We start from the raw sequence: 25,960 nt of genomic DNA, 5'->3' as shown, positions 1-25,960 counted from the left end.
GTTGTGACAGTGATGTTGCTGGCTGCTGCTGTTAATCCAGTCTTCTTGGAGAAGTAAAAATCATGCTGTATCTGAGGCGAGAAGGGCAGCCAGATTAATCCCCATGTTATAGTTATCTTTTCTGAGTCACGTCATAATATGATAGCTCCTGTGTTCAAGGGTTACAAACTGCAGAGGGATATGACTGGGAGCCCCTTTTTTTGTTGTAGTCCAGTGGTGGACCACATCACCTTATTACACAAGAGGGACATTTGTCTCATTACACCTCTGATTTTTCCATGTAGTCATGCATTTCTGATCCACGCTTCAACTTCCTGCCTCATCAATGCAGCCCTTATCCTTCTCCTAGCATCTCTGCAGTGTTACTAAAGCACAGCTGCTCATCCTGATAGATGTAGACTGGGTAAAATGCTGACTTTCTTGGGGTGCTTTGTGTTAAGAGGTATGAGGGCCCAGCTGGAAGCTTGTGCCTCATTCTTGCTCCCCCAGCACCGGTGGAGCCAAGATGCTGTGCTCTCTCAAACATGCTGCTCCACACTCTGTCCTGGTCTAAATTTCATTCTCTGTCTTTGTTGAGAGAAAGTGGCCATATGTGCAGCAGGCAGGTGTCCTGCCTCCTCTCCTTGAAGCTTGGGTAGAGTTTCCCATGTGCCATGACTGCGAGCTCATTAACGAAGGCCCCCCATGAGATCTGTGGACAAGGGGTGCAGGCTGCCTTGCACAGATTGCTCTGCATATGATTATTTCCATCCCCCTCTCCATCAAAACAGCAACTCTTTCTGCATGAGCTGCCTATACAGTGTTGAGATCAGAGGACATTCAGGGGAGCATGTAGGGACTCTCCTGTTGCAAGCCCATGTGTATGTACCTGTGTGTACATGCGGCCTGACACTCAGAGAAAAGAGGTGGGGGTGGTGGGTTTAATAGCTTCTCATATACCAATATTTCACTTCCAGTTTGAGAGATTCTTTTACTGGAGAGATCCTGGCTTACTTTATAGCTTCTCAAAGTCTATCTTTCACTCGCTTTATTGGCTCAAAAGCCTGGGTGTTGGCAGTGGGGCTACGGGCCTCTCTGTGAGGAGAGGCCTGGGCTTGTTCCAGCCAGCTCCAACGGCCCCACTGCAGGGCACTGCCAGTAGTGCTGCGGGCACCTCTGTGAGAACATAGGTGGGAAAGGGCAAAGTGCTGCCCAGGTGTGAGGTAAAAAGTGTCAGCAACAGCCCTGTGAAGGCTAAGGTCAGAGAAGGAGGTACAGAGCTGGTGTTCTGGGTGCTGGAGCAGGTGTTTCCCTGTGGAAACAGCCAGTGGAGGACCCCATGCTAGAGCTGGTGGATGTTTCCTGAAGGAGCTGCGGTTTGTGGGAAGGAACCACGCTGGAGCAGGCAAAAAGTGTGAGGAGAGAGGAGTTGCCTGCTCTCCCTGTGCCCCTGGTGTGGTGGGCAGGAGGTAGAGGAGTTGGGAATGAAGCAGTGAAGTCGAGCCTGGGAAGAAGGTGGAAGAGAGAGAAGTGTTTTGACTTTAGCCTTGGTTTCTCACCACCTAAATCTATTTTAATTGGCAATACATTAGTTTTCCCCAAACCAGGCCTGTTTAGCCCCCAGTAGCAATTGGTAAGAGATCTCCCTGTCTTTATGTTGACCCCTGAGCTTTTCATTTTATTTTTTTTCTCCCTGCTCTGTTGGGGAGGGGGAGTGAGAGAGCGGCTGGGTGAGTGGTGGGCTGCACTCCAAGGCCAGCGCACCGTGCTTTGGTGTGGTGCTGCTCTCACCCGTTGCTTATGATATGTCCCTGATCCTTTTCATCACAAACTTCCCTTCTGCTGCAGACCTGATCTGCACAGACCTGCAATTCATCAGGAACTCACTGGGTCAATTTTTCAGTCAGTCACTGGGGAATATCACAGTTTAGATGGCCAGGATTGGGGTTTTGGGCCATGAGGCCTACGAAGGCCACAAGCCTTTGTAACCTACAGCCTCACTACAGACTTTCTCAAAGCCATGAGCAACAAAATTAGAAATTTTTCAATAGCTAAATTCGTGTGTGCAAAAATACTAATGCTAACTAAGGACTTGTGTTTGTGATTATAATGGCTTCATATGCAACTGCAGAAACTGCAACTAACGTACACTGCACCCCCAGCTCTGCATGCACAGGTCTGAATACTTGGATTCATTCTTAAGATGTGCATAAAACTCCTTCCCCAGTGCTTGGTTTTACTGTAACTGACAAAGCTGTTTGACTCAGGCAGTTCTGCGAGGCATTTCAGAAATCTAATGCTTAAGATTTCACTGTGGATTTTTGGCTTCAAAGTGATTTTGTTATGTCCCTAGAGCCTGGTTAAATCCTTAGTTATAATGATTGCACACTGAAGGGTGCTGTTACATAGAAATGCTGTCCCATAATGGCTTCGTTGCTGTGGAAAATCCGATGTTATTTGGTCATTCCGCTACGAGTTCCCTAAGCCATCAAGACATTTGCCTCAAGGCTACAAACACAAAGCTACAGGCAAAACCCTCTGGACATAATGAGTGGGCATTTATGCAGAACTAAAAACTGGAACAGCTGAGCAGTAGATCTATGAATAGCAAGCATGCCTCTAAGCACAAAAGACATCATTCTGGAATAAAGGGGTTTATAATGGTTCTGACATCTTGTATGTCAAGATCATGCTACGTTGTTGTAACTTTTTTTTTATGTTTGTTTGTTTGAATCACGTTCCTTAAGTAAGGTTTGAGTAATTAAAGGGTGTGAAGGAAACCCTATAGCTTCAGTAAGAACAAAAATTGGGCAACTGACGCTTTTGGCAAGATCCATCATTTTGATCATGTTTGCTGGGGAACGAGCTTATTGCTCCTGTGCTGTTAGTATCCCCAGTTCCACCCTTCAGGATTTCTTAGGGGTTTTTCCTTGTATCAGCAGCTCTTAAAAGGCTTGATTCTAATATTAGCTGAGAAGTGTCTTCTGATGGAAACACGAGGGTTGGGCTAACCATAAACTACAGGGTCAGGGAGTCAGGCAATACAAAAGAGGGTAATAAAATTCAGAGTGATTGGGATCAACAGGGAGCTGGAGGAGCTTAATGTTGAGAAATGTACTGCAGTGAGGTCATGAGCCTTTGCGAATCATTTATATGTGCTTCTAACTACCTGGCAAGAACAAGATAGAAAGGGATGTATGGCTCTTACACCAGGAGCATAATGAAAGCCAAGAGTAGAAATTAGAGTGGGAGATGGGATATGGAATTAGTCTAGAAGGGGGAAAAAAGGGAAAGGGAACATAAGAATACATGAGGACGATAAATTTGCATTCTGTGTGTCTACAGTCATATGTGTGATCAGTTTTTGAGAGATTACTGATTTCCAAGGCAGTCTCTTTTGGCTAAATTTCCAGTCCTCATGCCAACTTACTGTGGGACTGGGGGATGGGTGAGCAACCCTTTGTGACTGGGAAAATGTACAAGTTCTAACAAGTTTTGCAATCCTTGCAAAGTAGCTTGGGCCTTGCAAAACCATTGGTTATAGAGATGAGCAAAGCCCTAATACTGTGAAGTTCCTACAGGGAAACGTGGCCAGAGGATTAGGCGCTAATCTCTGACCTGAGAAGATGTGATGAATGTCTACACTGTCGATGGTACTGCAGCACAGAGATAGCTGAGCTCGTTATGACTAGTTTTTGGCGGAATAACCTAGCTCTGCACTTAGGGGTATGGGAAGCTAATTTCCATTCCACCAGTGGAGTAAATTAACCCATGCAGAGATCAACGCTAGAGAGTCAAGAAAGCAGAAAATGGTAGCCTACAATGTAGCTGTACACCCTGTTTCCTCATGTCCAAATTTCTTAGATGGCCACAATCAAATTGTTTGTCCTCTTGGCATGTACACTTATAAGGAAAAACAAAGTATCATGCCTATTTTGCGTGCTTACCCTGAAGAGCAGTGCATGTTGATCTACAAAATGCTCAGATATGGAAGGATGTTACATAGGTTGCTTAGAAAGATGAAGGGATTAATTTTGTTATTCCTTCATCTTCCTCACAGCTATAAACAACAGCTCTTTCTGCCCGGGAATGGACTCATAAGGCCCAGTTGGGAGAATGACAGCTCTGCCCTGCTGGTAAGTGATGGCTCTATAAGCACTACTGGAAGACAAATTGATAGAGTGGCATAGGAGGACAGGGATGGAGCTGTTCTCTTTATAACACGCTAAATTGAAAACAAGGATTTAGTCATTAAAGTGACATCCACTTCAGTTGTATGTGGGTAAGAAATTTCTTGGTGTCATCAGAAATGTTGCAGTGTACATTCCTGCTTCAACAAGTATGGCACTCTGGTTGTGGAGGTGGGTTTTGTTTTGCTGTACGTGTGCCTATTGTATTTCAAGAAAAGAGTTGATTTTCCCCTCTGGAAAGCATCTTTTACTACTGCAAATTTTAGGACTTTTTTTTTCTCTTCCCCCCTCCGTACCACCACTTTTTCTTCTCTCTCTCTCCTGTGCTAGAACAGCATCAGTGATGATGTGTGGCCCTCTGCACTGCCTTTTACTCCTCCCCAGGAAGGAGTCTCTCTTGGAGAGAGCCCAGAAGTTGTGTGTGTTTGGTTTTTGTTTATTAATGAGTGAGGAGTTTGTGACTGAGTGTTTGGAGAAGAGGTGATTTGGCAAGGTAGATACTGGCTGATGGGGGACTGAAACCTGCTTCAGTTATTTGGATCTTCAGTCTCTTTTGTTTGACTGGAGATGTGTATTTTTGGCTGCTAAGTCTACATCTAGCTGTAAAGTAAACAGGGCATTAAAATACCTGTGGTTTTGTGTACCAGGAAGTAAATGCTAAAACATGATATGTGAAAATATAAAGACTGATGTTCATGCATGCCAGGGGTCCTTCATTCTCCATTGATTTCTTAGCACGGAGAAGATGGAGGCTGGTAGTCGTCTCATGCTGTGGGTGTATGTCATCCATCACTGAAAGCCCCTCAAAAGCAACTGAAGAAAATGCATGAGAGGGAGTAAATTCTTATTTGTGTAGAGAAGAGACGAGTCTGGTCTTCGGTCCCACATCTACACCAGGTTTCTCTTGACTGACTGCGATCTGACTCTACTTTTGCCACTTCAAGTGGGTTTGCCTGTAAGTTTGCCTAGAAGCTGTTGGAAAGGTAGGAGAGCCACTGCTTTCTCACATAATGAAACTCTTCCAAGTAGTCAAAGATTTCTCCTGTTCATGTAACATCTCCCTTATCAGCTCTCTGATGTACAAACTGTGTAATAACAACGTAGCTTGAACAGCACTGCAAGCTTATTTGCTTTGTGATTTGTGGTCAGATCACTGCATTTCAGCATTTACCAATGAAAGGAAATTACTAACAAGACACTGATATTTACATTAATTGTGGCTTTGGGGAGATAGTCCAAAGAAAATTATACTAAAGCCAGCTATTATGTGTCTCCCTAACAATTAGAATGAAACCCAAAGTTTATAAAGCAAAAGTTGATCTCAAACAGATTTCAGCTGCTACTTGATATTTTCCCTTTCAAGGGGGTGAGAGGAGAAAAAGAAGAATTCCCCTCTTTTTCTAAAGCAGTGTAAAGAACACTTTTTGAAAGAGCATGTATGCTAATGCAGGAGAAACTCTTTGTTTCCACTGAGCAGTATCTATCTCTGCTTCCAAGGAGGCCTACTGGAGCAGGCCAGTTTTCACACGATACATACTAAATGGCAGGGTTTACTCAGTTAAAGCCAACAATTTTCATTATTTTTTTTCACCTCTTGTGCAGCTCTGTAGGTTAAACAGGTTTGGCTCCAAAATCTCCAAGATGCCTCAAGCACGTTTCATGCATGTCCTACTAGATAGTCTTGTGAGAGTCCTAGGAACAAACTTCTACTTCAGCTGAACAGTTTCTGGACACAAATTCAGTGCTCTTTGCAATGTTTGATGTATGATGAACACTAATTTAGGTTTCTTAAGATGACTCATGTGCCAGCATAGTAGATCCAAGAAACAAACACAGATGTGAGATTTAAATTCTCCTTTGGCATAAAGTACTGCCAGGACTCCTCATGCTCTGAACCACAAACTATCTCCAGTGGAGACTAGTAACACAGTTTTTTTGTCTCTCAACTAATCAGGTAGCTTCTGACTTTAAGTGATCAGGGATATAAATGCACCTTGTTCTTCCACTACATGTTGGTGTTGTTTGTGTGTGTCCACTAACTGTGGGATTTGTCTCATGAAACCCTAGATGTCCACCCCTAGCTTCTTACGGAGTTTCCATTCACGGTGGAGAAATACAGGCACTTCTCAAGTATGATTCATCTGACCTCCCATCACCATCTATTCTAGAAACGTGTCTGAAGTAAAATGAAATTAAGTCCTTTCCCCAGAATTCTTCTGCAAGAAGAGGGATTTTGGATGCTGTGGGGAGGCATTCTTGGCTCCCTTTCCTCAGATGACCCCATTACCAGATGTTACCTTCACATCACTGCACAAGTCCTAAGCAGATCCAGGCACAGGAATGTGTGTTCTGGCACGAGTCAGCATGGGGCGGGCATGTAAATGTGTTCGTGCTGACCTTGCTTTGGGGTTATTCTGCTCACCCCTCTGCTCATCCAAGTTGAAGTGGACAGCACTGCTTGATATGTGTCTGGCCATAAAAAGGCTGCAGACTAAAAGTGTAACTGGTTTTAATTATTAAGGTGTAATTTAGGTCTTCATGTTTATAGGATAATTGTTTCTTTTTTAATATAATTTAAACTTTGCAATACAAGAAACAGGCCTGAACCTGTGGATGGAGTGTTGGAAACTGTCTAAGAAGATTAAGGTCTCTTAATTGATTTCACATAAACAGGTGTGACTGAATTCATCAGAAGAAGGTTAAGACTAAATGCATTCTGCTAATTATGCAAAAATTGCCACAGTGGGTGCTCAGTTGAGCAATTGCCTTCCCTTTCCACGTGGGATCAGTTCTCAACTGTATGTCAAATGGGAAAATTGTCATTTCCTAAGCAAATGAACCAGCCTGTCACACACTGTTTTATTTTTAAAGTCTACTTTGCTCATAGATGATAGTGGTGGATTTGGCAACAGGACATGGGAATGTCCCTTGTGAGCTGTGCTGTGTTTGGTGTGGGAGGACAGGTGTCAAAGCAGGGCTGCGTCATTTTTCTAAACTTCAGGAATCCCCATTCATGAAAATCCCTGTTTTAGGAAACTGAGACACTAACTCTAACATGTGCTACTTGCTCTTAATGTTTACTTATTTTAGTCATTATTTTATTTATTTATTATTTATTTATTTTTATATTTATTTTATATTTATTATTTAGTCATTATTTTTTTGTTGAAACTTAACTGTAAACTTTGGAGATCCATAACATGGATACAGGACACCCTTTGTCTTGAGTTTCAAAATAGCAAGTGGAGTATATAACTCTTCATGCAGCTGACAAGCATACTTATTTGTTCTGCTTGCTCTGCGCTCCATACTGTCGTCTTAATCTTAAATCCCAAGAGAATGAGAAAGTATGGATGTGTTGGCTGTAGTCGTAGACAGGCTAAAGGCTCTGTTTTTGAGATGTCCATCTCAAAGATCACTTGGCTGTGACAGTAAGTTGCGTGACAGTGTACAAGTATCACAGCACAGCATCGCGAAGGCCCTGCAATTACTCAGTGGTGCTCCTAACAAAACCATTTGCTGATGAAACAGTTCTTTAAGTCTCCAAATTGAAGGATGACGAGTATGTAAGGTGTGTTTTCAGAGACAAATTTGCACATAGATGATCTAAAATTAGTTGCTTACACCACTGTTTTGTAATAGCAAAGATACTGTTTGTAACAGTGCAAATTAATTTAGAAAATTGTATCCTACTTGTATTAGTTTTTTCTTAAGTTTGAGAGCCAAATAGTTAGATCAACCAGCAGTGACTTAGTAGCACTTTGACCAAGTTTTACTCAAGTTAAAGTGAACAACTACAGAGTAATAAAGAAAAAAAGTTAATAATTGTGCTAGATTTAAAACAAACAAACTAAATTACATCTCTACAGAGCATTTGGAAACCATCTTCTAAGTGCAGATGCACATTCTTATATTTATTAGTAAAGATGTTCGCCATCCAGTCAGACTTTCAGCTTAATTTTTGAAGACAAAGTTCTCCAAAGTATGAGTCTTATTCTCAAGGAATCCCAGCAGGAAAATCTGTGAGTGTCAGAGTTCTGAAAAGATGCAGTGGCTGCACTGGCTCACCTGCTGAACATTAATTGATGTTATGCTATTGCCAAAAAAAAAAAAAAGCTAAACATCGTAAATTGACACAACTATGCAGAAGAGATCAGAGATGATCTTTCTCTGTGCTTGGTAGTGGTAAAGCCAAGTAAGATTAACCAGATTAAGATTAACCTGCGTTTAGGTAAAGGTGTGGACCGGATGACGAGCCTCTAGAGAGGAAGGGAAAATAAGAAATCTGGGACTTGGAAAGTACGAAGAAAGATTGAACTTGAGTTTGCCTTGCTTGCAGACAAGGAAGGCCAGGAAAGCACTATAAACCTTCAGAAAGAAGGAAGAGAATTTGTTCTTTGTATCCATGCATCCATAAGGAGCAGTTTCTTGAATATAAAGCAGACGTCAGGAAAAAAATTTTTAGCAGTAAGAGGATATTTGTAATAAATTCTGAGCTTCAGATGAAAAGGCTTCTTTTCATCTGAAGGGAAAAAAATAGAAAAACAGCAAACTCGAATTAGAAAGGGAAGAGCTAGAGGATTGCCAGAGGTCTGTTCCAGCCATGTTCTTCTATTGATTTTATGATTTGTTTTCTAACTGCTCTAAGCACTCTTACACCATGAGGTAGAATAAATAATTGTAAAGGGTTGCAACTTCAGCTACTGAAAAATCATTCGTTACTTCAAGCAGTCCTGTCAGCTTAATTTTCCTGTCCTGGATCCCAAGCTTTCCTTTTAAAGAAGCATCTTCCTTTAAATGAAATATGGTCAAGAAGTTCTTTATCAGTTCCCTGCAAACTTCTCTAGAAAGTTACATATTTTTAAGATAAAATTAAAAAATAACAAAACATACTGTTAGGGAGGAGAGGAGGGCTTAAAAATTATCTTGAACTATGCTAATATAGAAAATGAATGATCCCCCCCCTTTAAAAAACAAACGCACACACACCCTGTTTCTGGCCATCTCTATTTCAAACATCTCCTTCAGGCTGATTTTTGGCTGTTCTTCACAGAAACTGCTGTCTCTATGTATCTAGGCTTCATCTGATTTCTGGAGGATATGAATGCCCTGATTCCTTTGCTTCTCTGTAAACCCGAGCTATACATTAATCAAGACAGTCAAAAGCTGGCTGGAACTGATAGGATTTAAGTACACGCTTTCAAATATTTAGATAACTAATATTTAGGTAAATTAAGCACTTCACATTTATATGCTGCCTAACGTGAAACTCGTTTGATTTGATCAAAACAAAATTATTTAGGTTCCCAACTCTCTGCTTTTATGCTGACAATTAATGCAACTCTAAAATTAGAAACTGTTACATGATAGTTTTAAGAAGGAAAGCAGTTGTATGAAGTCAGTCTTAACTGGTAGGTGCCTTTTGTCAAATTCAAGCATGCTGCTGCATGGCTTGTGTATGCAAAAGGAATACATGCTTACTCATTTGAATGCAAACCAGTTGTAGGCAAAACATCTTCAGGGCATGGCTAGAAAGGGGGAAATGATTGATTGAAAGAGGTTTCCAAGTGATTTATCTAATCCAAAGTTATTTTCCACATCCTCTTCAATTGATTAAAAACAACACAATACGCTGAAATCACTTTGCTCTCCAAGGTGTGAAGCTATACAGGAATTACTGGTACTTTTCAGCGGTTGGAAGTGCTTAGCTCTTGGCCCCCTGCCTCATAATACAGCCCAGGCTGGTACAGGCAGTTTTGCAAAACATATAATTTTACTTCACTTGTTTTAATGATCAGGAAACATATACTTTTAAACTGATCTCTACTGTACAATTACATGTGTTTTCATGGAAATACTTTTTTTTAAAAATTAGTTTCATTCTCATAATGATACTAGCTAGACTGTCGTATTAGTAAGCTTTGCGTTCTTTCGTCAAGCTGCTTAGCTTTCAAAATCCAGTTTTGTTTCTATTAAGAAACTGAATCAGAAACAATTATACAAAAAAAAAGTTCCTCAACTCGGGAGAAATTAGATCTATAATCAAGCTGTGTTTTTGAGGTCAATTACAACTTGGTTGATAAATATATTGAATATATGTTTATTTAAAACAAAAAGAATGTCTGAATCCTGAGTCTGTGGCTTCCTATTTATTGTTTTGTGCCAGTGTGGCAATGGCAAATAGAACAATAATCTTTCTTCCGTGTGTGGTAGATAAGACTAGAAATAATAGGTTAAAATGTAAGGTGAGATGGGATATTCAAGCCACTTAAAAACGAGTGAACAAAAAATAAAAAAACAACGAACAAAAAAACCCCTTCCTTAATTTCAAGGAGCATGGGAGAGTGGGATAAATGTGGCTAGATTTTGAAACTTTAGGATCATAAATATTGTTACAGACTAATTTTTTGTTGGAAGGAACGTGAAAACCTTCAAGGCTATTCAAGGCTTTTTTTTTTTTTTTTTGGCAGGGGGGGAATGGCTGTAAAATAGCAGGAATTTTAGAGGCTGGGTACGCGTTAGTTGTTCCGTGGGAATGTCGCTGGCTGTCTCTGGCACTGCAGATTGAGATATTATTGTGTAAATGAAACATCAGGTATTCATTTTCCACATACGAGATTCAGTAATTACTGCACTCACACAGTAGATGACAGCTGTTATCATTCTGATGAAAAGAGCCCTAAATTAAAACCCTGTTCCTTTGCATAGATCCCTGTCAGAAACAAATGTTAATTTTCTTGGTTGGTCAGCCTCATTCCTTGGGTCCTCTGACAGGTACAAATAAGGACCAGGTCTTTGTTTCTCCTTTTGTTGGTGTTCCCTGGCGTGCTGATAGTTTTGCAGCTGAGAGAATAAATCCACAGCTAATTCTTACTAGCTTTGTGAATATACCCGGTGTTCAGCCTTCAGCTAATACCAGGACATTTGGTGTGTGTGGAGGTTTGGGGGGCTTTATTGAATATCAAAAACTACCTAGACCTTGTTCTTTGTTTTGTAAAATGTGGTGTGCTTGTAGGAGGAGAGAAAGATTAGATGAACTGGGTACGCTTCTGGCACAGATGTCTGCTCCTCAGCCAGACCCTGCTCTGACAATCCACGCAGACAACTTTGCCCTGCTTTCTGGCTGGAGAACGCAGTGGCTCCCATGGATTAACTTGGTGACATCTGTTTGGGTAATGCGCAGTCAAGATGGGGAGGTGTTATTTGTGCACCTCTGTTTTCTTTGGAAACCCTTCCCAATTACAGGAGATTAAAACCCTTTAATGTGTCATTATTTTGGGCCGGATGTCAACTGCCAAGCACTACCACACTCTTCAGATTATAAGTCAAGAAAAGAATGGGTTTGTTGAAACGGCACGTTTGCCATACAGAATAACTGCTGCCTGTTAGCTCCTATGCAGGAGGGTTTTCAGATTTATGGGAAAACAAAGTGTCGGTCTCTGTAAAGGAGCAAGCAGGACTGGAAGGAAGCCCTGACACATGCCCATGCTGTGTGGGGAGGTGGGGGCTGAGCAAGCAGCCAAACTAAGGACTTTTCTGCTGGTCCAACCAGCAGTACTTGTACCTCCCGCTGGTGTCAGAGAACCTTGTACAGTACCTTTGACTTTGGCTCATAACATGCTATTTGTCGCTCTTGATTTCTGTTACCATTAGTAGTCCAGTGGTATGACTTGGAGTAGAAGCCTGTTTATCTTCCCTTTACTTGGAATAACCTCTGTTTTAGGAAAATGGGAACTGAAGTGAATGAGAGCAAAAATCTGCATCCAAGAACACTGTTCTGAAGTCTACTTTTTGTAAACAATACATTTTAGTCACTGCTGAGTGCTGAGTTCCATCAAAGGATGCAAGATAAAAAGAACTTGAAGGGGAAGGAAATACAGCGGATGAAGGCCTGGGTTACTTGTGGGTTTTGAGGGCTCTTGTTCTGTGCAAGCTAAGTAGGACACAGCTTGAAGGTCAGAAGAGAGGGCTGAAACGCTGGAAGGTCCTGGGGCTTCCTGAAGAAAACTTGGATCCGCTTTGGGTTCATAACTTCATTCCCATACTGGAGATTGTCCACAAAGCAAACGAAAAATCACTCAATTGTCCTCCAGAAACAAAGCAATCAGATCAGTTTAAGAATAACAGCACAAATTCTTTATTTTTTTGAAGGCAATGATAAATCATCTATTTAGAAAAACATAGCACATGTCCCAAAGCAGAACAACAACAATAAAAACTCTCTTGAGCAAATATTGCAAAAGCAACTTTAAACGTAGCCAAGCCCTCTATCTGTTTAAGAGGGTTTGCTGCAAATTGTAACTTTTCTGCAGTCTTACAGTGGCCCAGTAGTAAGTGAACCAGACTTCTGGATTTCTCAGGCAGAGAAGTGTCTCCCTTGGATTTTATAGACGAGAATGTTTTGGCACTTAACAGCATTCTGATTTTTTTCTTCTGTCTAAAACTGCAAGGATAGTGTGAATATTGCCCGTGGATTCATTTATTTCTGTGCCTGTATCATTTGCATGCATGAAGTCTTTGGCGTTTCCCTGTATAGATTCTCCTTGACTACCTGGCTGAGAAAGGAAATGTGAGTTTAATAGTTTTGTACTTTTAAAAGCTGGCTGGGCTGGAGATAAATGTCTTAGCTCTGAGGACTTGCAGTTTATGGGAATCTCATGCATCACTCCTGAGAGGGAGACATGATGGCGTGCTGGTGCCTTTTAACTCCGATGCAGGTCTGAAGCTAGCTTGGGTTTCTAAGACTGAAAATTGCCAGAAGCCTTTTTTTTCAGTTGTTCTCCTTTGGGCGTATGAAACAAGTTAGGGCTCTATCCAAATAGACATGCGTGCAACTTTTCTTAATCAGGCAGCTGTCTTTATTTTATTTAGTTTCTCTTCATGGCTGAGTAGCTCGCATGCTTTTTGAGAGGGGTGGTGGGAACAGGGGAGAGAGGAGGCCTGTGCTCGTTCAGGGACGCATCCGTTCTCGTTGCTGGCCTGGCTGCAATGGGGAGATACTGGGGAGAAGCAGGATGCAGTGCTGCTGCTTCTCCTTGCTCAGGTGTGCCTCAGGCCCTTGTGTAAGCAGTTACAATTTTGGTTTTCGTGAATATTCTAACTTCACAATTTCCTGAATGTTCCTACCATTTATTTATTCCTGCCTTTTATTTATATTAACAGAAGTGCAGGCAGACACAGAACCGAGGCTTAAAAAAAAAAAGTTCAAGCCAATACTTGCAGTTTTTTTCTGAGATATTTTCACAGCTTTAATATTCAAACACTGCTTTTGCTAATTAAGCTTTCTTAATTATATGATTTGCAAGATTAAAAGGCCACTGCCAATATAAACCACATATTGCCCCTAAACTGTTAGATTATTAAATTGAATTTTTTAAATTAATTTTTACTTGCCATGATTTGTATTCTGTTTGTTCTGTGCTATTTTAAGCTTGGATAATAAATATCATGTCAGTCTCATATTCGTTTGTGGACAATTCCAAGTTTTCAGTGCTACGGGGTAAGGGTTTGAAAGGCAACAGTACAATTTTTTGTTTTGTTTTACGGAATTGTTTTCTGAATTCTATTCTTCTTATGCTTTACAGAAGACTTTTATTTTTAAACAAAATAGAAAACTGGGCTAGATATAAGTTGACAGCATCTCTTGAAATGATATTCTTGTTTATGACAGTGTAGAGCAGAGGCACAAAAAGTCAGAGGTCACTTTTTACATGCAGTAGATTCTCATATGCAAGAATGTCTGGACGTGTAAAGTGTCTGTACAAAACTGAGTCATCTCTCCTGTGATGGGATTTCTCAGGGCTATTTCTATAAAAACTGCTAGCGATAAGACCCTCTCTCTGGTCATGTGTTCTGCAGCCCTTGAATGTCCTTTTGAGCCACCTAGCTACCTGACAGTGGCCACAGCTCATCCCAGAGGCTGCAGGTGGGCAACTGGATGTAGCAAACGAGAAAAAGCAGGAGCTAAGCTACCACCATGGCTTAGGATAGGAACTACGTGCAGGCCAAGCTCACATTTGTTGTACTGAGGTGGGAGAACTGATGTGGCTCATCCTGCTGCTGGGGAGCTACTGGGCTGGATGGGCTTGGAACGCTCCATGGAGGGCATGTTTGGGTGGAACTGTTGGGAGCAGTGAAGTTATAACCACCCCGTGGGGGTCTGGCAGCACATAAAGATGGTTTGGTAGTTCTGGTTCCCTGGGCTGGCCCTTAAATCAGTCATGCCCATTCCAACTGGAAATATACCTCTTCGTCTACTGGAATAAATAATACCCAGTTGTGCTCAGGGATCCATTTTTGGGGTGTAATCAGCTCTAGAGGAGGCGTGTTGGTGTGGTTTGAGAATGGCCCCGACCACCCATATCCTGGTGACGCACTGAGCAGTCGGGATGGGCCAGGGTGCCCATGGAGCCTGCTGGAGACGTCATGGCTAAGCGCTGACCATCCCTGCTCGGGGTGGTGTGGTGCTTCCCTGGTGCTGTGCAGAAGGGAAGGCTGGTGGGATGCAAGCACGGGGTAAAGTGAAGCGTTATCCTCGGACATGCAGCAGTTTCACAGCTAACATGAAATCCTTGTTGAAAGCAATGGTGATCAGTACTGGGAGCTTTGGGTCAAGAGCACAAGAAATTAATGTCATTTCAGTTTGGGATCCTCTGTGCTTGCTATCTGAGGCAAACTGAAAGCAGTGCACGCTTCATGGTGAGCAGAAACTTGCATAACAGCTAATTGTCAGCTTGTTGTGTAATGGGGGAAGGCTGAAACTCTGTGGCAAAGTTGTTTATTATACTTTTATTATATTTTTGCCTAAATTTTGAATATTGTAGGCCAATACTCCAACACTATGAAGTGTGCTAAAGAGCCATACCAGATGAGCAAGCAGTTAAATTCATGTAACAAATTCTACTGCTCTTATGCTACAGAAGTCTCTTCCTGTCAGCCAGGCAATAAGAAAATACTCTGTTGCACGATCTAATAAATAGCTTATGTGATTATTAATTGCACATACTTTTTCTGATCCATAAAATGTAGACCTTGTTTGGCATCCAGGTTAGAACAGGCAGCCCTCCTTAACACCCACTGACTTGGGTAGGTACTCGTCCAGGTGCAAAGGGCTCCTTGCACAAGTGAAGAGTAGGACTAAGGCCAAAACATATTCCTTGTTGTTTGAAATAAAACTGCATTTTGAGGAGAGAGGAGAACTGGAATGTGTTTAAACAGATTTCCTGTGAAACAGGAAGAGTAATTCCTAATACCAGTTGATTTGGGAGGGGTAGGAGGGAGGGAAGGCTTAGCCCTGTAAGTATCTTCTTTGATTTCAGAATTCTTGGGGGAAAAATAAGATTGTGGAAACTTGATATTGTGGAGAGATTTCCAAAAGAATACAGGGTTGTTGATTCTTTTTCTGTATAAAAATGAATGTTGCAAACAGAATGTGTTGAGCATATGCATGTAGTCGTAAATATTAAGGAAGACTTTTCCTTGAAAGAAAACGCTCATTTTTTTGGCATCTGACAGAAACATGATGTATTTACTAGGGCATGAGACGGTGGGTTTGGGGAACATGGAGAGAAGCTTTGTTTCAGTTCATGACTTCCTGAAAAATCACATTGGAAATGCAGTGCTTGAGCACACGCGGAGGGTGACGGTGCAGACATGCCATTGGCTTTAGACACTGTCTTGATAAGGGACCTTTCTCAGAGCCAAAACTGAGTCCCTTTCAGAAGGCTGCCTCTGTTTTGGTGCTGCCCCAGTTTATGATGATTTTTTTTCCACTGCAAAAGATCTTGGACTGAGGGATCATCCTGATGATCTGTTCAGTGTTCCAAAGGGGCTGATTAATCTGAAAAACTCAACAAGACAGCTGAAACCACTGCCAAAAACTGTCATCCGTTCTTTCTCAACTGCCAGCTTTCTGTGCTCTTGCTCCAGAGACGGGTCTGCTCGAAGATGCTGCTTGACATCTAATACAGCAACATCCAATGCAGCAGCAACAGGGCCGAGGATAGGGGAATGATTCAGGGGTCTCTCTTCCCCTCCGATTCTGTCACTTCTGAGTAGTGGTGTTTATATCCCAAGGTAGCACAAGGCTCAGTGCTACTACTAATTCTTGTATGCTGAATGCATTTAATCCAGTGGCAAAGGGGATGGTGCTCTCAAAGGTCAACATGTTGGGTTTTGCATGGCTTGTTGGCTGTGCATCTCACAGCATCGCTGGTTCCTGGCAGTAACAAAGGTGAATTACTCCTGAGCTGGGTTTTCCATACACACATTCAACAACCATGCCTTATTCCTCCTGTGTAGGAGTGTGAATGTTGATGCAAAGCAAGAGAAAAGGAGGCTCCGTGGCCTTTGAAGTAGAGTTTGGAGTTGTGGAAAGACGTCGGCCTAGCCATCCCTCTCTTGACCCACAGAGCACCTTTACGTAAGGCAGGGTGAGCCTCTGCCCCCCTCTGGTGGCAGTGCACCTGGGGATGGAAGGCAGGAGAGCGCGTGGCAGGAGGCCTCCAGCCCCACAGCGGAGGTGTCGCACCTCACCACACGGCCCTGGGCTCGGGGCTTTTCACATGCCTGACCTTGGTGCCCTGCTGGGACTCCCCGAGGACACTCTTCAGCTGTGGAAACCTAAGTGTGTGTGTGTGTAGGGGGGTGTTGGATAACAGCAATTGAAAGCTTGAGGGAGTGTTTAATGGGGCCATTAATAAATGACTCAAGCAACCAATGGGACATAGCCTTTGGTCTCATGCCTTGCAATACTCCAGAGGCACACTGTAACAAACCCATAAAACCTGCCCCATCAAGTTGTAGTGCTTCAGCACAAAACACTCCTGGATTTAATGTATGGTGGATGGCAAAGTGGTGCCTAGGTAAACACCCAGGACAGACGGTGCTGTGTAGACTTTATTAGGGGATGAATCCTTTTTTACAGGGAAACCTTCACATATCTTTAGAATTTGAAAGAATACCAGTGTGTTCTGGGTAAAGAGGAACAACCTTCTGAACTTTAGCTTGCCGGGAAACCTCTGTGCTAACCCCCAACATGTATGTAAATGGGGAAAGGTATAAATGTCTCCAGGAATGTCTTGCTGCGTTAGCAATACATTTTGATCCTGGATACAGCTAGGGAAAACTGCATTGTAATAGTAATCATTATTGTTCTAGATCCTCAGATAGCATAGTGCAGGGTGCTACAGCAGCCCCTAAATGAAGATTGTTTGATTAAATGCACTCCCAGCAAACTGGCTTGGTTGTGCCAATTAACTTGGAAATGCGGCAGTGTTTTATTGCTTTAGGAATGAATGGTACTTATTGGCTTCTTATATAACAGTTTGACTTCCTCATCCAGTCAGAAAATTGAGCATCTGTCAGACCATCAACCCATAAATGTCTTCATTAGATCTGATAAACAGACCATGGCAAGCCTGAAAGCTGGAAGGTACCACCCTTGTGCCTGGGGAGCTGGACTCACTTAACAAACTTAAAACTCGGGAGCTATGTAAAGCAGGGAGAAGCGCTCTGGGTGAGCGATACAGGAGAGCGGCTCCGAGATGTGCCAAGGTGCAGCCCTGAAATAACTGCTCTTAGGCCTGTAAGGGACTCTTCCTGTCCCTGGTACAAACAAAGCCTTGGCAAGTGACAGGTTCAGGAAGCTGTCCCCAGACAAACTGTTGGATGTGATCCCGATGTGGTTGGCCTTGAGCCTACTGACAACAGCGAGCCCTGTGCGAAGCACAGGTTGCCTTTGGCTGGAAGGAGCTCTGAACCCAAAGAGGGGTTTTTGTACGGGCCTGAGTGGTGTTTGCTGGAGGTGGTCTTGCTGAGCCTCCTTGTCACCTTGCCCCTGAGCATACTGCCCCCACCTTTGGGACGACACAAAGAATTTGTAAGACAAGCCAGAAGTGTCACCCACAAAATGCTGCTGCTCCTGGCAAAGTTTTGAGACTGTATCAGAACAGCCCTCACCTTGAGTGGCTGTGTAGCTCTTCTACCTGACCTCAGTATGATAAAGTCCATAGCAGTGCCAACACAGATGTTGGCAATGCTGCAGGAGAAGGTGGAAGTCCTTATTCACACAGGAATGCACGGATGTTTTTATTATTTCCCCTAAAAGCACTGACAAGAATGGAGAAGACAGGCAGATGAGCTCTTAAATGCTGTACCACTGAGTCTTCCTTCAAAGTGAGAAATTCTTTAATCTTCCAACAATTCCTGCCTGGCTCTGGGCTCTGATAAATCTTTCCTTTTAAATGAAGCTGCTGCTGTTGCACAACCTTTGGTCTTGCAAAATGCAAAGCCATCTGTTACAACCTCAATTACAGGTTAGAGGAGACAGAAACTTATTTGATGGTCTGTAGAAGCAGGATTTACCTTCGCTGTATGTCTGAGTGAAAAGAGCCAGCCTTTATGACAGAGGCCAGGTCAAGAATGAGGGATTTTATTTATTAGAGTAAATTGGGAAGTTGGAGAATCCTAAAAGACAAACTTTTAGTGTATACCTAAGTTCTAAATGAAGTCAGAACTGAGATGGTGTGTGTGCATATATAAAATATACTTACATATCACTATACACACAGACATTTATAAACTTTTTAGCTCTTGAATGCTGCTCTGCATTTTGAGAACCCGTAACCTTGTGAAAGAAAACTTGAGAGTGGTGATAGCCACTCAAGTTGCTACGTGGATGTTGCTATTGAGACCAAATAATGTAGTTTGTGTTGAGTCCTTTCTTTGCGTGCTCAACTGAAAAAAAATAATCTTGGTGATGTGTGAGATGAAATCAATAGTGTATCTACTTCTTCGACTTTTACTGGGAGATTGATATTTTATAGACTTTCATCTTGAAAGCTGGAATCACTTGGTTATCTAAGGAAAAAAGTTGTAAATAAAAATTCTAAGTGCAGGAAAAAAAAATGAACTAAGTATGCAGAAAATACCTGGAAGAACCCCCTACAAGTAGCTTAAATTATATCCTTTTTCCATTTTTCTATGGGCTATATCCATGGGATCCTCAGAGTGCACAACCAAGATTTATTTTTTTGACACTACGGGTTGACATTAATGAGGCAGTCACCCTGCCAGCTAACCCAAAGCTGATTAACTGCTGATATATCTATGTCTTAAAACTTGCTCTGTTGCAATTCCCTTGGGGAGATGAAGCCCAGGTGCTCGTACTGGCTGTTCCTCGGGTGAGGACTTTACGCAGAGGCCTCCTGCTCCCAGGGAGTGTGTTGGCTAAGCTCTGCCTTGCCTGGGAAACCTGTGGAGAGGATGTTCTACCCAGAGCAATGCAGCCACAGTTGGGATTCTCCTCCTGTTCAAAGTGAGAAAAAAACCCAAGACCAGATCAGTAGCAGCATTTCCCTTCCCCCATCCTGTCCAGCAGACACAGGTTTGATTTATCACTGCCAAGTCTGTTAAAACACAGTGAGGTTATTGCTTTGTATGGGGAAGGAATCTGTGACAAACCTGAATGTGCTCATTTTTTTAAATATAAGAAGGACTGAGTGAAAGCGGTAAATACGGTAACTGTGCCACACTCTTCTCGTCTGCTCTCCTGTTGCATTCTTGTTATACAATAGTAAGAGGTATTGCAGCGAGCGCTGTTGAAAGATGGGGGATTTAAGAGAGAGCTGTGATGGTTGGCTTGGATTGCTGCCTATATTTGGACTGTATTTATTATTCCACTTCTATTAAGGTGCTTAAGTTATTCAGAGTTGGGTTTAGACAAGAAATAAATATCTAGGCAGCTGTGACTACATGTCTGTTAGTGATTAGTCATCACTACAACTCTAAAGAGTTGGATTTACCAGCAAATTGTTAAAATTCCCACAAATGGAGGACAGCGTAGGGAAAACGTTGAGTTTTAGATCTTGTTGCTTTTGGCAGGAAATTTAACCTGAAGCTATCCAACAGGCCAAGAGAAGAAAGATGCTGATGTGACATGGGAATGAGCTTTTTAGGATTTTCCTTCCTTGCAGGTGCTGTTTCCTGTAGCTCACCTGTCAGGATCCAGGGGAAAATGCACAGATAACAGGAAAAGATACATCGGTGGTACTTGTTAGCAAGAGCAAACGAACTGCTAGTGTCTTGAAGGGAGATTCCACCTGCACCGCCGTTGGTGGAGTCTTTAATTGTTCAGCACGTTTGGGATTTGGCCCTCTCTTTGAAGAGGCAAGGAAGGGCTGAGCACTGTCTGATTTCAACTTCAGGCAGGTACTGCGAGGGAGGCTTCCCTATATGCAGATTTCTTTTTCTGAAAACATTAGCAAAGAGGATCTCAGCATGTTCTGTGTCGCTGACTGATGCAATATCACAGCCCAACTGCAACTTCTGTAGTTCTCCTTGATTTTTTTTAAAGCACAAAACATCACAGTTTTTTCCTCTTAAACATTCTAAAGGATGTCTACACAGCTGCAGTGGAAAAAATACCTGCTTCCCCCCCCCCCCCCAAATTCAGTTGAAAGCAAAATAGAACTCTTAAAATCTCTCCTGCTCCCCCTTGTTGAAGAGGATTATTTTCCTGCTTAAACAAATCCTGCAACGTCTTCTTTTTAACTTTAGTTCAGGATGGCATTGCTGGGTGGAGAAGAAGGGAAGAGAACTGCAGTGAAGTGGGGTTCTTGAAACCCGTGCCTGCTTGGTCTGTAAAAGCATTCCCCACACATAGTTCAGCGAGGGAAGGCCCATCCAGCGAGGAGGATGGATGCTAATTGACAGTGTGGGGAAATCAGGGTTCAGCTTCCTGCCCTGCCACGCGCGCTCTGGGTAACCTGGGGCATTTTGCTTGCAGGTGGGGCTCCCCGTGTCATGTCCCTTAGGTACCTGGGCTAGGGGCTATAAATTACGTTCCTGGGGAGCCTCTCTGCACCAACTGTTACTCCGATCTCACTGAAATTAGGTGCCTGGAGCTGTTGATGGAGATAGCTCCTTCCCTTCCCCTTTCTCCTCCTTAGGTTCTCGTGCTTCACTTTCGGGGTGTTTAAATACATCACGTATACAAAGCCACTGGGGATGCTATAAGTCCTTACGATTGATGTGGGCAGCATCCAGGTGTTTGTGTGACTGGTGTTCATTGCACAATGAGAAGAACGCTGCTTTGAGAGAATCTGTCCTCATTAGAAATGCAGGTCCTGTTAGCTTACAGGATTAGTAATTGGGGCTGCAGCTAACAGGTGTTGGGAATAGTAAATTCTCAGGTCATGGGAAATACAGCTTTGACTGAATCATGTTGTTTGCCATTGCTAATGAACCAGCTAGATGAAAAGTCTGATTACCTTTTGCATGGTTCTGGGTATCATGGAAATCATCTGGATGTTATTCTTCGGTGCACAGAGCACCGCAGGCAGATGGGTGCAGATCAGTGCAAGTGATAAATTGGACACTTTACTGATAGATTTGTGGTACCTGCTTTGTCTTTTAGGGAGGCATGTTTGTAAGATACTTTCCTTGGTGCAGTTAATCTGCTGTTTCTAGCGATGCTGTGTGACAATTAGGAAGCAAGCTGTCTGAAAATCCCATGGTGCATAATTTTGGCGGGCGTGAACCAATAGGATGAATTTCCCATAACAAGTATCTGCCCTTGTTCAACCCGTAAGCATGTTTCTGACCTTCTGACCACCTCCTTTGGAGCTCTTGGCTTCTCATTTGGGAATTGTGTAGCCACAGCTCCGAGTGAAGCTTGGAGGATTGTTCACTGGATACTTTATATGCCATAAAATTACTGAATATTCTCTTAAGTAAACTAGGTTTTGGATGTTTCAAGAAGGGCATCCAAAATCTGCTAATCCTTGAAGATTTTAGTCTTTCTCTGTACTCCAGCTATTAAAAAACCAACCAACCAACCAAAAACAACCCTCTTCCACATACATATATATTTATATATATAATACTTTCAAAAGCTTATTGAGGTTTTGTAAAGATAAATTCTTGAGGTCTAGGAGACAGTCTGTTGGACCAATAAGGGCCATTTAAAAGCTTAGAAAAAAAGCTCTGTTTTGCCCTTTTTTTTTTTTTTGGATGACATGTAGTAAATTAGGCTTGGGGCATCCCAGGCATGGAGAGGAGTCCTGGTCCTGTTCCACCAGCACTGTCTGCCCCTGAACTGAGCAGTGAGGTTCTGTGGGGACAAAATAACAATATTTAAGTGGTAGTGGGATGAATTTCCTCACTCAAGCTTCTTAAAATTAAAAAACGTGTCAATTCAGGCATCCCCAAGCTTCTGGAGTCCTGATTATGCAACTGTAGAACATAATTTTCTTCCTCTTCTGGTGAGTAACTAAATATTTGCACTGTGGTAGTACTGAGGAGGCACAAGCGTTCCAAACGCAAAGCAAGGTGCAGTTCCTGCCCTGACTTGTAAGTGTTTTTTCTGATGAAAGACTTTGCTAATGATAAGACTTGTGTGTTCACTTGGTTATTTTTGTTCTTCTGATCCCTCTTAATATAACTACCATAATTAATAAAAGCAAAAGTAGAGCTGAACCGCTGCAATGGAGCGGTTCCCAGCCCAGGGGCAGGAAACCCCTAGGTTTGCCTGTCTTCCTGCAAGCAGCACCCAGCAGAGGTGCAGCTGCGTTAACTGGACCCAGCAGCAGTCCGGCCCAGCCTTTCTGCAGGGAAAAATGTGGCCGGACTGTATCTGAACTGTTGATACTTGCCTGAGCTGGTATGTCGCTGCGCTCTACGGCGTTAATGTCTCGTGATCAACCTCTCCAAAGGCAGCAAAGGCTGCCCAAGTTTGAAATATCTGCTAAATACCTTGTGCTCCCTTAGGAGTTGCTTCACTGGTGGAAACACACTCCTCCAGCCCACATAATGGGATGTCCCAGGTTTGTTTGTTTTTCTTTGCTGCCACTCGGAGCAGTTGGGTGCAGTCGTGAAGGGGGTGTGGATATGTGCCACAGCCCCGTGATACCACTCGCAGTTTAGCACATACTGGCAAGACAGTAACCACATGCAGCTTGCCCTGCGCCTTGATGAGTTCTCCCAAACTAAGCAACACAGTACCTTGAAAACTTGTGCAATCCTCCTCCTAATCCATGCATGAAGACATCCTCAGTGTTTACATAACATTTACTGTGCAGCACGGAGAAGGCATGGTTCAGTTCGTGCTGTCATACAAATGAGTCACCTTTGAGTGACAGCCTTGCTAGATGTGCAATTTGATTCCAGCTGACAAAACTCAGTACAGGAGATCTCCATTGGCAACTGCCTCTCCAAGGCTCTCTTTTTCCTCCCTTCTCCTACCCCAAACTAAAACGAATTTCATGGGAAAAAAGCAGGAGCAAAGGACGCTTAGGGTATGAAATACTCTTTAAACTTCACAGACCTGAAAAACAGTTGAGGATCCAGATGACTCTTCTTGACTGTGAATCTTTCCATTGGCCCTTTCAGGGAGCTGAAGTGAGGTCTGACTATGGGTGTATTGCCTTGATATTTCTCTTCTGTTGAGAAGAATCCATCAAGATTCAAAGCACTTTCAGTTTGCTAAAGTCTGAGGGTAAATAAAGGAGCTACAGATGTTTAAGGGTGACTTTTCTTGAAGATAATTTTTTTTTTTTTTTAGCAAAACATTCATGATCTTTGTACTTAAGGGGAAATAACATGGGGGAGGGTCTTGCTTTATTTTCTTTGGATTTCCCTTTATATAAAATTAAACAATACAGTAGTTTGCACACGTATATAACTATACAAGTATTAAAAGTTACAGCGAAATTGGTTGGAAAACCATGGATTCGCATACACCATAGAGCAGCTTTGAAATTGTAATGAAAAGAGGCACTAACTCAACTGCACAGCATTTAAGGCCTGGCTTCTTTCATTTACTTTCCTAGAAAAAGATCGTTCTTGCTTCTTTGAAGGAATGCTCTGCTGGAGCTGGAGAAATGCTCAGAAACTCCGTGCCTATCAACCCCCTGAAAATGAGCCCGAGTGAGAACAGGGAGGAGCATCCCAGCACAGTGTGGGTGGTGTGGGAGCTGCAAGCACTCCGCTTCCAAGGGAGGAACTGAAGCTCCACTGAGCTGTCTTTGCTCTTCCACTCCAGTATGGGGCTTACTGAGGTTTTTGTAACAAGGATATGGTTCTTCGGTTGTTCTGCATTTGTCTGAGCAGATTCTAAGCTCTGAAGAGCCTCACTCCATGTTTTTACTGAGCTAAATGAATTTCTGATAATTTAAAGCTCTCTTGCTTAAAAGTGTTTGAAATAGCTTCCTGACAACATGGTACAAAAATGAATGAGCAGGAAAGTTCCCTTTCTAGATGCCTCCCTAGAGCATCTTGTCAAGGAGCAAATTCTAAGTGATTTTTTTTTTCAGTCTCACTAGTTAAATGCAGTTTGGCAGTGCATGAGCACTTTTGGTCCAATCTTTTTTTTTTTTAAACACTCAAATTAAGAGAACCTCCTCTCAAGTCTTGCAAGCAAAAACATTTTTCCAGCATCCCCTACAAAGCAAATGAACTTGTACAAGACTGCCTGACTTCAGGCTATGCAGAAGGTATCTGTACAACCCTCAGAATGGAATTTGTTAACATTGTGGCAATCAGATGAAAAGTCTGATAGACACTGGGCATCGTGTAGGATTGTGGCAAAGCAATGGCAGAGTGGTTGGGTTAGACAACTAACAGCGCTGTAAAGCTTTGACAGAACAAGAACTTACATGCGGTGTCAATCATCCTCCCCATGCCACTTCCAATTCCTCTAGCTGTAGGAGGATACCTGTCCCCGTTGGCATCTGAATGCAGTTCTCAATGTCACCGAGCCAAGGACAGACAGCACCAACAGAGCGGAGTGCATGCTGGTGCACGCAGTTGTTTTGGTGTTGCCTGTGGAAAGTGCAAGGCTGAAATAGGGGTAAAGGTGGCTCCAAGATATTCTCTGCTCCCAAGAGAAATCTGCAGAGATGTGGACTGAGGGGCAGAGCAGTGGGTGGGAGAGCAGCTGAAGCTGTGGCCTGGACTTTCTTAAAAGTGGGTGGGGAAAAAAAGGTTGCAGCACTGAGGGTGAGACATCTGTATATGGGCCTGAGTTCATCACTGCTGCATGATTGTTGATTAGGTTTGTGTGTGGCTTCCAACTTTAAGAGGATGAATATTTCCTACTAAATTAATTAAAATTTTTAAAATAATTTCTTAAGAGGTTAAATATTTTGCTATGCTTTTTGAAACTGTGGAGGGGCGTGGTGTGAAGGCTCAGTGTTTTCCTTCTTCAATCTTCATGTTTTCCTGTAAATCTGTATTTGAGCCAGATAGGAACTTTCTTTTTAAAAGCAAGTACCTCCTTGACACCAATAACATCTGGCTCTGCAGGGGCTGGCCCTGTGGCCGATGAGCTTTGTTGCTGGAGAAAGTGAAAGCTGCTGTTGATGATATTTTGTGGCTGCACACTTATCAGGTGTCTCTCTCCCTCATTGATTTTCAGGTAGCTTGTGAAGTGTAAGTTTTTACTTCGTTTTTCTCTGAGTTAATTTAATTTGGTCAAGAGACTCAAACTCTGTTGAGACAGCAAGGGCAGTTTGCACGCACCTCAGGCAATTACAAACCTGGCTTCTGCGTGAAGTCAAACTGAAAGAAAAGCAGGTGTACGTCCAGAGGTGAGCTGGCAGATGCACGCCCCTCCTGTCCTGCCCTCACCCACCCAGGTGTGGTAAAGAAGACTGTTGATGAGGAATAATGTTTTCAGAACTTCACTGGACAACATTTTCTGTGGGGAAAAATGTAAAGAAATGTGAGTCATCTTGTTTTTGAAGATACAGAGTAAATTGCCATTTCAGTTTGTTTTAGAACTTCTTATGCCA

General features: G+C 42.7%; 1 protein-coding gene across 3 annotated transcripts in view; it reads left to right on the top strand.

Moving 5' to 3' along the window:
• The first annotated feature begins 316 nt into the window (after positions 1 to 316).
• Positions 317 to 25,960, top strand: part of SPO11 (SPO11 initiator of meiotic double strand breaks) — a 322,526-nt gene continuing 296,882 nt past the window's right edge. The window contains exons 1-3 of one of the 3 annotated variants that reach the window (XM_066978361.1): positions 317 to 1,393; positions 4,040 to 4,115; positions 4,905 to 5,152. The gene's annotated coding sequence lies outside the window, so the exon portion shown is untranslated. The other 2 variants (XM_066978359.1, XM_066978360.1) reach the window with 2 other exon arrangements.

Source organism: Anser cygnoides, chromosome 16 (genome assembly GCF_040182565.1).
Source record: "Anser cygnoides isolate HZ-2024a breed goose chromosome 16, Taihu_goose_T2T_genome, whole genome shotgun sequence".
Taxonomy (NCBI): domain Eukaryota; kingdom Metazoa; phylum Chordata; class Aves; order Anseriformes; family Anatidae; genus Anser; species Anser cygnoides.
The sequence above is the reverse complement of the archived record's forward strand: the minus strand, read 5'-3'. Positions and strand labels throughout refer to the sequence as shown.